Raw genomic sequence first — 12,380 nt, 5'->3', positions numbered from 1 at the left:
CACGGGCTTCGATTGGCAAAGCCAACAGACTGGAGAAACCAAAAAAAAAGTCAGGTGCCAAAACTCGTTCACCGACCATTACAGCTGTGGACACGGGGCTATTTTGGTGGCAAAAATCATTTACGCTCTGCGGTCGGCTTAAACTGACCACCGATAGTCCGGGTTGCCCATCGGACCATTGAAGCCCGCCGATTTATCTGTTTCGGGGTGTCGGGAAGGATATGTTCGTCCTTGCCACTGAATGAATTGAATGCAAATCGGGAAAAGCGGATTATGACACTTCTTTGCCATTCACCACCAGGTTGAGTCCCCGTCCCGGCTCGTGCACGTTTGGAAAATGAATCCTTTTTTTTGCGATGTTGCTGATGTGGGGGTGTGTGAACAAAAAGATTATACAGATCAATTGGACAGACAGGATCGCTGGGATGGTTGTGGGAAGAGAAACCCTATTACACCTGGCAAGTATCGGTCATTCAGATGATTCATTGTAATGTTGGAACATCATAACAAATTGTTGTAGCAAGAGAAAGTTCTATTGTGAACGATAGAATTCAATATAGAGCCTATTGATAAACCTGGATCGGTCCTACTTGTTGACTTTAATCAATGTCAAGGCATACATCCTACCTAGCTTGAATCTTCGAGGAAGATCTAGCTACTGAAGTGAAGCAGGGGAACTCCTGGATGTTGGCAGAATTGTTCCTGGGCGGGTCTTTACGCTTACTGGTAAGTAGATTCTATATCAGAAGAAGTAGATATTTAAGGCGATAACAGCGCTGGACTTCACACGGCCGGGCCGGGGATCAAATCCCACCCTGAACGCTGGACGCTATACCTGTAAGCTGGATTGACTCTCCAGTACGGTATAGTAGTGCCTAGGAAGAAGAGATAGAGACGTTTTTCCTGAGACTGTGAGTCCTTGAGCTAGAGTAGTCTAATATCTTATAGCTTTCAATAACGTTCGACCGATCGCTGTTTAGGCTAAAGACCATCTCCAGTTCTTTTAACATCACTCCGGACAAATCGACCAGAATCATTATCTTGGTGATGTAAACCTTTCTTGAAGTCTGGACAATACACATCGACAAGTCTAACATCTATCTTCCTCGGTCTCATGTTCCCGTTCATTGAACTCGCTATTCAGCTACGGGTAAAATCAAGCCAGGGAACCCTGAAACAACAGACCAAGACTTCTCGAGAGGTCTTGTAGAGCTAAAATAGTAGAAGACGTCTGAGAGGAGACTATCGATGAAAATTTGCACTGCTATCAGTTGAGTGATGTTCAAAGTTCCCGAAATGGCAGAGACTTTGAGATGATCTCTTCAGGAATAGGCTTAGGTGATCGTCAAGATTGTAATACTGATGGCTAAGCTTCAAACAGATAATGTTAACTACAGCGTTGACAAAATTTGCCGAAGAATTGTTCCTTGATGTCCTTTTCTTTGCTCAATGTCTGACATCTTATGTCTTATCGAAATAAGTCTTCCACACGTAAGCGTCCAAAACCACATAATCTGGGGAATTCCATCCATTTCGACTAATCGTCCTGCCCATGTCCAAACCATCTTCAAACGTTACCTCTCCGAGCAGACATTTGACTCCCATTCTATTTGACTTTTCCATTATGTCACTCTCGAACGATGATTGCTATCACTTTGGCGTACCTTATGCCACCCTTGCCACCGGCCACTGGTCAGCACCACAGAAGGATACCCTCGGCATCGGTTACCTCCCACAACACAACACAAAAATGGGAAGCTGTATCCTTGCAGAAAAAAAACCTCCGCGACTCCTCTTTCTGCTCCATCGTCGCACCGACGAACGGGGCGTTCCGGGCAAATTAGAAAGTTAACTTCACACAAAGGTGGTGCGCATTGTTTCGGCCCGCGCACGGTATCGCCCACATTCCGCCACAGCCTAAACAAACAATCCGAGGCTGGTACCGCGTGCGTACGATCCTTGCTGCCCCGAAGGGACCGAGCGTCTTGGACGAGTACTCGCTTTGAGGGTAGCGAAACTACGCACCGAAGAAGTCAGAGAAGGATCACTCTGAGGCGTAATAAAATGCCGAGCGTTCGTACCTGGTTTAGTTCCTTGTGGACATAATTTCCCTTCATACATTCGGGGATGGGAAGCCAAATGCTACCCATCCAGAATTGTACCTCGACTAGAATTTGCATGCCTTCTACCTATCTGCCGGTCGAGTGTTGTATGGTGGATCGATAGTGAAATTACTTTATGACAGCTAACACAAACTCTCTGGGTTCCGTTCAGGACCTCATCCCATCCGGCAGCAAGGTCTACAAAACAGTGGCAATAGATAGGCCCCGCCGTACTGCTTGCTGTTGAATAGGCCGGGAAAACAATAAAAATTAACTGCCACCAGCATTGCCGCTGATGTCGGCGACGAAGACCCAATCGGAGACAGAGGGGAAAACAAACATACGCACCGGGCAATTATCGTTGCACCAACACCCCGAGTTCTCCGGGAGGATTACCCGCAATACCCCCCGTATGCCCCTTTTTTCCTCCGCTCCCCGGTCCAGGGGGTAGATTGATCCTCAGGAAGTCGGAGACCGTGCTCCCGGACGTGGTGCTCGTGCCCTTCGATTCGTTACGGAGCACTCCTCTCGGCCATCTCGGACGGCCGCCTGTGCTTCCACAACGCTCCGGGGTGTCCTCGTCGGTTCGTGCGTGGACTCCCGACTGTGGGACGTACGAACTGGGCGAACGGTTGCGGTACGTGGGCCGGTGTAATAAAGCACAGCCGATCGATCACTACTCGACCGTATCACATCGGAATGCAAATAAGCAATGCTGCTTGGTGCTTGTGGGGCACACACATTTTGGGTGCGATGAGGTTTTATGCGTTTGCAGCTTTATTCTCCTGCTCCGGGATGCATAAATGGTGAGGCTGCGCATAAAATGTTCATGTTTATGGTATGCTGCCAAATTAGATTTGCTGCACCAAACAAACAACAACACAGGCCACAATGGTCTATGTGTGTGTGTGTGTGAGATATGCTGGGAGTTTGCTACCAGGTTATGACACAATGCGTACCGATTGGTGCGTATGCAGGACAAACAAAAACAAACGGTGCCCCGCTCGTAAATCGATTCGAGCACCAGGTACCGGGGCCTCCCGTACGGGACGTGCAATTTATTCGGCGACAGTTTTACGGCACAGTTTTGGGGCGATTGGGACTGCCGTCGATTCTCTCGACCACTGTTGTCGTCTCCGTTTGAATGTTGTTTTCATTAGCACTGAAGTCAAGCGTTATTGCACGAGGGATGCATTAGGTTTTTAATTTTGGCTGTGAACGGTCCAGTACAACCGAAGGGTTTAAATGCTGATTTTCATAACTTTGTTAAAATAAACATTTCTGCACCGTATTACAGTAATATTGGATGATTTTACACTGAATATTCTCGGGATATCAGCTTTTATATCAGATGCTACTGATGACTACGCAGTCATTCGTTACTTGGGTATGATCCATCTACGATCCATGGGCTTCATGTCTGATATCGCTATCCAAGATACGAATCCGAGATCTAAGATAAGCGATTTGGAAGCAGGGATCCGAGATCCGACACCCGACATTCAAGATGTTAGATCCTGAACCCGAGATCGGGAATCCCGACGAACGGACTTCCGAAAGCGGAGATCAGAGTCCCAAAGGCACACAAGTACATTAGTAATCTTGGGAATGTAGTATGTTAAATGGAGTTCCATACTAATTTTTAAAATATAAGATACGAGTAATAGTAGTACGGAATTGAGGGATCTTTGATCTAGGGGTTTTGGCATCTAGGATCTTTAATCGATCCAGAGTGAACTGGGATCCAGGACTTTAAAATCCGAGATCCGGGATCTTGGGATACGAGACCACGGCTCCAGCATCCTTGATTTAGAGATTTCGATATCCGAGGACGGCCCGGGGGTAGATACGACCAATCTCATCTGGGCCGTTCGCCCATAGTGAGGACTAGCTATCCAACTATGCGGTAACAATAAGTCTAGTAAGCCAAAAATAATGGCAGGCGTGGGCTAAGAGGTCGTTAGGCCAACAAAGAAGAAGATATCCTAGCTTCATGATCTCAGGGGGTTTTGGGATCCAGGATCTTGGATCGGCCTGTGGTAGAGGCGACTGAGGCGGAAGTCTTCACACGGCAGGACCGAGACTCAAATCTCGGATGGACCGGCCCATCGTTGTGAGGACTGACTATCGACAAGTCTAGCAAGCCAAAATTGACAGGGATGACCTTTAGGGGTCAATCAAAGAGAGAGAGATAGAGAGAGAGAGAGAGAAAGAAAGAAAGAAAGAGAAGGAAAATGTATTAGTCCTGGACGTCCATACTTATTTTATAAGCGCTGGTATAGTAGCACGGGATCTTGAGATCATGAGGTCAGGATTCAGGGCTGCGGGGATCCTTGATCTTGATCTACCGATAAACGAGATCTAGGGGTTTTGGGATCTAGGATCTTTAATCGGCCCAGATTTGACTGGGATCCCGGACTTTAAAATCCGGGATCCGGGTTCTTGCCAACCGTGATTTTTTGGAATCTTAGGATCCACCATAACAGTTCCAGAAATGCCAAGTATGACCTAAGGGATCGTTAGTTCCAGAAGAAAATCTTGGCATCCGGGATTTAGGGAACTGAGATCCGGGACTTATTTGTCCGGGATCCGGAATATTGCGAACCGTGATCTAGGTGAGATCTAGGAGGATCCCAGATGTTGGATTTCGGGATCTTAGCATCTGGGAGCCTGGGATCCGGGATCTTGGATAACTCGTTAGTGCTGGCATGGCCAGGATTAAAAATCTAAAATGCTTGCTTTCCAAAGATGAAATATCGCTGCTAGACACAAATTTTTGAACCATTTCCAAATCAAGTAGACGACAAAACAGTGATCAAGTAAGAACTGTTTACAAAGCTAAATTATATCTGTTCTAGCTAGATTAGACCTACCTCCAACTAATACCTTATCTGACAGTTAATACCTGAAACGTTTCTCAAGATATCCAACAGCTCAGTGATGAAAATCTTAGTTGCGATACGCATAGTTGCAGCGGTAGGCCTCTCGATCTTTCAACATAGAACTCCTCCATTATCTAAAGCAAGCAAACAAATCCCAACCAACATTCTTTCGCCAAACAACGGTAACAAACAAACAAAACCCTTTCTTTTGTAGCGTTTGATGGGCCACCGGTCGAAAGATAGTTTGCATCACTCCAACATCATCGTAACAATGTGTAACAAGGAAAAAAGTCGAACACAAGTTGGACAACGATTTGTGGCCCAAAAAAAAGGTTAGGAAAAAGGCTACCGAGAGGCACGAATCAACATATTATTAACCTTTCATAATATTCCATTCACAGCACAATCGGCCCCGCAGTCCGGACCGGTCAACCAATTTTACGTCGTCCCAGGTCCTCTTCAATTTCCCACCCTCCCACCCCAATTTTCTCCTGCACTACGCATTGGCGTTTCCAAATTTTATTATTTATTTTCCGCCACACCATCATCACAGCAGAAGCAGCTACAACAATTGCACAAATCATACGGTAGCGCATAATTGTAGCTTCCATTATACTCGCACTCAAACAGACCCATTATGGTGCCAAAAAGGGGTTAGGTGGTGCTGTAAGAGGGATGGGATAGGGAGCGGGGGAAGAAGGGGGAAAGCATCCAGGAAGGTGCTTATTAATCGTTTTGAACTCAAACGATTTCAAAGCGATGGGCCTGGATTGGATGGTCTGCTGATGGCTGATTGACTGTGGTCTTGCGAGTCACCGAGTGTGGCGCACTGTGGCGCACAGTCATTCCCAAAGCCACCCTGCTGCTGCTGCTGCTGCTCCGATACCCGGGCACCGCCTCCGTTTTTTTCGGGCCAGTGTTGGTACGGAAAGGCTTAACCGGGTGGGACAGCATTCCGAACAGTGGTAGCGGTGGCCGTGATTTTCGAGCTAGCAATGTAAGCCACCATCATGATTATCGTCACGGAGCAGGGCGAGAGATCGAGAAGCAACACCCCAAGGTGTGACGATTTCCTCCCATCGAAATTTCCCTAAATACGCGATCCGGTACCCGGTTCGTGGATAATTATATGTTTCAACATCCTTTTTCTTGTCGGGGCATTCTTTCCGAACCGGGGGCAGGACGAGAATTTTAGAAACAACTTCGAACTAGGCGCAGTGTTGAAAGTTCGTGCGTGAGTACGTTCACTTACTGTTCTACGTTTGCGTTTGAGGGAAAATTGCTTAAGAAAGGAAATTTTTGACACAAGAGATTAGGTAGAAAAAAATCTGATCTCCCTCTTCAATTGTCGATTAAGGATGGGCAACAAAAGTTAAAACTGATTTTTGGTGACTATCAATCTTCAGAGATTGTTTTTCGCTACTCAAATATACCTCTCATTGTCCATAACAAATATTTCAATATATCATATTATTGCGATCTTAAGAAATATATTAACTATCAACAAGACTAAATGAGATAGTATTTAAATGAAAAAATAGCTGTGGATTCTAAGAACATATATTAAAACATACAGTGGTGGATATTCGATTAAGACCAACTAATTTTGGAATGGTAGAGTCCGGTGGTCGAAGAGACAACGGCGCCGGTCTTCACACGACAGGACCGGGATTCAAATCCCATCAAGACCACCTCCCCGAACGTAGTGCTGACTTTCCGGCTAAGGGTAAAACCACATGGCACAGAGAGCCTGCAATGGCACAGGCCAAGACTTCTCGAGGTTGCAGTGCCAAGAAAGTAGAATTTGGCAATCGTGTAAATGTGAGCTTATGCTGCCGATATTCATCGTGATTACTCTTCTTGCCCCTTTTTTGTTTAAACATAGTTGGGGATCTTAGGAAAAAATAGATAATATTGATAAATGTAGAAATCGAAATCGTTTCGCTTTTGGCCATTCTCTATGTTTTCATCATAGCCAAAGACAATAAAAATAGGCTATTTGGATAGAAAGTTAACATTTTGCTAATACTTTTATTGAGTTTCGGTATCTAAAAAGCCAAATACATCCGGTGATAGAAGCGACAACGGCGCCGGGAGGTTCAAATCCCATCCGGACCGTTTCCCCGTAGCGAGGACAACTACGAAGTAATTAAATCTAGTAAGCCAGACATGGCAGGCATGACCTTATTACGAGGTTGTTAGTCCAAGAAGAGAGAGAAAGAGAGATATCTAATTCCCGAATCATCCGAATAAACCTAATAATAAATAAATCAAAGTATCGGGGCGGCTGGTGGTAGAGGCGACAGCGGCTCCGGTCTTGACACGACAAGACTGAGGTTCAAAACTCATCCGTGTAGTGAAGACTTACGATCTGAATACGTAGTTTAAATAAATAGTAAACCAAAAATGGCAGATATGGCCTTAGAGGTCTTTAAGCTAAGAAGAAGAAGATAAGTATTAAAATAAGAAGTATAAACATCAGGTTCTTAGGTGGTCGTACTTTTTTGTCCACCACTGTAACAACGCAGGCCTTGTAAATGGAACTTATTGTATCTGAGCCGTTAATAAATCTTTTTTCTCATTTATTGACAGTTTAAACCTCTTTCAAAGTAAATATAAATAAATAAAATTCCTAAAAGTCATAGAAAAGCGGATTGAATAAAAGAACAGTTTAAATAGAAATTTAGGCAATTAAAAATGTACGTAAATAGGATTATAAACAATAATATTGAAATATAAGGTCCTAAAGACGTTAGGAGCTGACTCACTTCTAGCTTGGATCAAGAAAGGGGCCAATATGTATAGACGTAGTATAAATTTAAATTCAAACACAGCACATTGTAGACTTCATATAGACACACAATCTACTGCTGAAACTTCCCCTTTTTTGAATACTTCCTCCTGATGATGCTGATAATGATTATAAGATGCCTAAGCTTACACCTTATCCGATTAAGTAGCCACCAGAAGCTGTAGGGGTTTTCCAGCACCACAATCGAAAGTGTGTGTGTGTAAGGTGTTCCCTCATGCTAAAACTATTCAAAGCACGGTGACTTGCATACGTTCGGGAGTGAATCATACGATTTCATGAAAAGAGACACCTAATAACACATAATGATCGACTGCCCACTGCACCCTTCATCCAATTTCGCATTTTTTGTTAACACCCATCCATCCAACCATCAATTCGCACCTGATGGACGAGAAAGTTTGATGAGCAAATTATCTACTTCCGTCTTTCAAACAACGAGGGTTTTTTGTTGGTTTCTCTAAACTGAAGATACTCAATCAAGCAATTAAGATGAGTACACATAATAATTTTGTAATTGTACGTTACTCTGTGCAGCTTGTTATAGAGCGTCTACAATTGTTGTCTTATAATAAAGAGATAAAATTAAATATAAAAAAAACAAACTTTTGATCAAAATTTGATGAAGCGAACGTATAATAATTAGCCTTCTTTCTCTTATGGAAATCTCATCCACAAGACTAGCAAAAATTTTCTTAAGAAAATCCAATAGCATCAAATACCGTATCTACTCCGTTAGAGGATACATAAAACATTCCTTCTTGTTATACGTCATTATTCGATACGACATTCATCTCAATTTGGGCCTACCACTTCTCCTCTGTCCGTGTGAACCGTCTAAAAGGACTTTACGTGGTTGGGTCGTCCGGTGTCATTCTCATGACGTGACCAGCCCACCGGAGCCTAGCGAGTCTAATTCGCTGCACACGATGGCGTGATCATCGTACAGCTTGTTCCATACATACGGGGCCAAAAATCCTTCTGAGCATCTTCATTTCGAACGCGGTTAAGAGGGCTTCGTCAGTTTTGGACTATAAATGTTCTGTACAGTCCCAGCTTCGTCCGTCGCGACAGGTATTTAGAGTGGAGCAGTTTTCACACAGCTGAAGTGTGATCGGTTGGCAGCCAACTCAAGTTACGCGGTTGGCGCGTTACTCAACATCAATGTTGTTGTCCGTGCTGACTTTTGACCCTAGATAAGTGAAGTTTAGGACGACTTCGAAGGTGCGGTCACCTATCTGTACATCACCCCCGCGTAAATCAGTGATACCCTTGATCAATATCTTAAGTAAACACCAACTAGGCTCAGAGTCATTTACCTTTGCTTGATTATGGGGCACTCTCTACACTCTCGGAGTTAGAAGAAGTTAACTTACAATTGGTCTTCATGGTCCTTAGAATTTTATCCTCCAAAGACATTCAATGGACTTTCTATCGCCTTCTGCGGAGGACCTAAAGAATCTGTGATTTTAACCAGTTCGTTCAACGAGGTCGGCTGAAACTCGAATCTGACTTCTTCTTCTTTCTTGGCACTACAACCTCGAGAGGTCCTGGCCTGCCATTTCATTTCTGGCTTTCTGTGACTTAATTTTACCCGTCTACCCCCTGACTACTTTACGTCAGCCCTGCGTACGGGGAGGCGGTTTGAATGGGATTTGGACCCCGGTCCTGCCGTGTGAAGACCGACCCCGATATCGCCTCGGCCACTGGCGATAATCCTTAATGAGGTCTCAAATTTTTGTCTAATAATCCTGAAAAAATAGTATCAAAGGCAGCAAGAAATGATAAGGAATCCTCGATCTATGAGTTGAAATGAGGGAAGTGTAAAATGGAGCTAGAAAAATGAGGCAGACTCTTTTCTTCTAACTTTTATTATACAAATCAGTGCATCGAATTAGAGCAGCAAAAAATCCATCATCCGATCAATTACACATCTTTTCCAACGGATTGAAAGTGTACAAGAAAGAACCGGCACTGAGCCCACCACTGTATCGATCGTCCGCCCAAGGCATTTGACTGAAGTACATAATTTTTACAATTGTGCCTGATCCTTCGTACTACCCCAAAAAAAAAAAACAATTTTAATGGCACCGGAAGGAAAAAAATGGTCCCACACACAGCCAAGTATCACATGCAAATCGCCCTCCTTTGCCACTAGATTAAGTAAAGATCAATTAGTTTCAAGTGATTCTTAAGCAAAACGGTTCCCAGTCCGCTTTCCCAGAGTTTTGTGGTCAAGGACCCAAACGTCCGTCGCCCGAGACGGTGGATAAAGAATTGATCCCGAAATTCCATCAGTCGGTGGAAAAAAGGTGAGAAAATGCATTGCATTATCGGATCGGATACAACAAAAAAAAATCGAAAAACACAAAGGAAACCAATCCACCGAGCGCAATGGGTTCCAATGGCGGGAAAGAATCAACAAATTAACTTGCTCACAATGGGGTTTTCGGAAGGACAAGGAGTCCGGAAGCGAAAGAATCCATCACTTGACAAACTTCCTAGTCGCGGGCTCAAGTGGTGACGACAGCGCTTCAGCGTCTTAATTGCGACCGAAGGAAATCGGCGCAACGTCCCACGGATTGTGTGTGGCCACAGAAACAGTGGGCTTCAGCGGTTTTTTTTGCCGAACGAGTGGTCCATAAAAAAACACACACACATACATTTTCAGTGAACAATATTGGGAAAAGCGGGAAGTAAGGGAAAGAGCAAACCCCACAACAATCGCTAGCGGGCGAAGGTGAGAGACGACGTTTTTTGTTCACTTCCGCAAGATTTTAATCGCCCGGTGGATAGCGCGTTCCGGGCACCCGCGATCGATCAATGGGAAAAAAGGGGGAAAACATCGGTACCGGCTAAGGGTTGCGCGAACAGTGTTCCGCTTGCCCGGTTGAAGGAGTTGTGTGCTTGAGCCGTGGTGGTTCACGGAGAGTTGCATCGATAGCACTCTCGGACGGTGCGGTTTCGCGGAACCGGGCGAACCCTTGTTCCCGACGACGACGTTCGCCACTCGAGCGCGGGATCAAGTGCTGTTCAACGAAATCGATTGCACTATTTTGCATTCGCGGTGTAGTTTTACGTGGTTTTGCCCTTTTTTGTTAACTGCAATGGATCCCGATCATCGACCGAAACTCGGCTCGGCATCAATACCAACCATGGAACAACTTTTCCACGGATACGGGTGTGTACTTCGGTGGGGAGACTGTTGGACAGAAATAATACCACCGGGACAACGTTGACAACTACGACTAACCAAACCACTTAGGCGTCAATGCAGCAGGCTGCAATAGAGTAACCAATAAAGAGCAACAAAAAAGTGTGTAAGTAAAGTTGCGCGGAGTTTAACAAACACAACACAATAACACAATTTTTCAATGAATTCGTAAACTTAATGAAAAGTTTCTTATTCTAAAGTTTTATGAGAGAATAACATTGAGTTTCTATATGTCTAGTTTCCTTCTTTTTACTTATTTTAATTGTTTAGTTCTTTATTCGTTTTTTATAAAAATATTTTTGAATTTTATTTGTTAATTATTTTGAATTTTAATTATTTTTTTTCTTATTACGTATAACAAACAAATTACGATTTACTTTTACAATTTACAATTTACAATTTTACTGCATAATGAAATATTTTTCGACTTTGTTAAAAAAATTCTTTAGAAAACAAAACTTACCTTCGATTTACTATACAAAATTATTTTTATCCTCATTTACTTAAAATTTCATTCCAATAATAAAAAATAAAAATAAATAAATAAAATAAATAAAATGTTAAAAAATTAAAATAAATTTAAAAAATATAAAATAAATAAAATAAACAAAATAAATAAAAATAAATAAATAAATAAACTAAATTAATAAATAAAAGTAAAACATAAATTAAAAGAGTAGTTCTCCATACATTTCGAAAATATGCAAATAGTTTAAATTTTCCCAAATTAAACAAGAATCTTATAATATTATTAACAAATAAAAATAATGCTTATAAAAGATGGAAAACCAATACTATGAAATAACAGTCAATCAAGTTTAAAGTAATATTGATTGAAAGGAGGGAAAAAGTCAATAAATTCAATATAAAAATATTTTACATGTTGTAGCTTGTTCGCAATGTTGAAAACTGATGTTAAAATTATTTAGAAAAAATATTGAAAATCATTTTCACTAAAATAACAAGTATCAAACCAAGATTCATGCAAAAAGAAGCAGCTGTCTGAACTAAACAAAGCCTGCCTTCAGATGTCACACTGCTTACTTTATTTTTTAAATCAGATTTTAAGTAATGTTTCTATTAATAATATTGAACTGAGTAAAGCAAAATTGAAAATAGAAACTTTTTATATTTTGCTTGTCATAATCACTTACTACGTAGTAGATTTATAATTTCATTAACGTATTTCTGTTATTGATTTTGTTTAATTCGAAATTCAAAAATAAACTGCTACTGAAGCTCCATTCTAATCGAAATTAAACTGTCAATAATCAATTACGAACCTCTAAACTGTTCCAATTTTTCCCATTGCGAATGGAATTTATTATTGCCCGCCTTTGAAAGGAAAACTGGTGGGAAACCGTTTCCCACAT

The 12,380-nt window shown here is 42.4% G+C and overlaps 1 protein-coding gene across 3 annotated transcripts in view; it reads right to left on the bottom strand.

Annotated features, from left to right (window-relative positions):
• The window catches only part of LOC118507266 (SOX domain-containing protein dichaete), a 210,875-nt gene that overhangs the window by 168,502 nt on the left and 29,993 nt on the right, over positions 1–12,380 (bottom strand). The window lies entirely within an intron of this gene.

Source organism: Anopheles stephensi, chromosome 2, assembly GCF_013141755.1.
Source record: "Anopheles stephensi strain Indian chromosome 2, UCI_ANSTEP_V1.0, whole genome shotgun sequence".
Classification (NCBI taxonomy): domain Eukaryota; kingdom Metazoa; phylum Arthropoda; class Insecta; order Diptera; family Culicidae; genus Anopheles; species Anopheles stephensi.
Note: the sequence above shows the minus strand (reverse complement) of the source record. Positions and strands in the feature narration are given on the sequence as shown.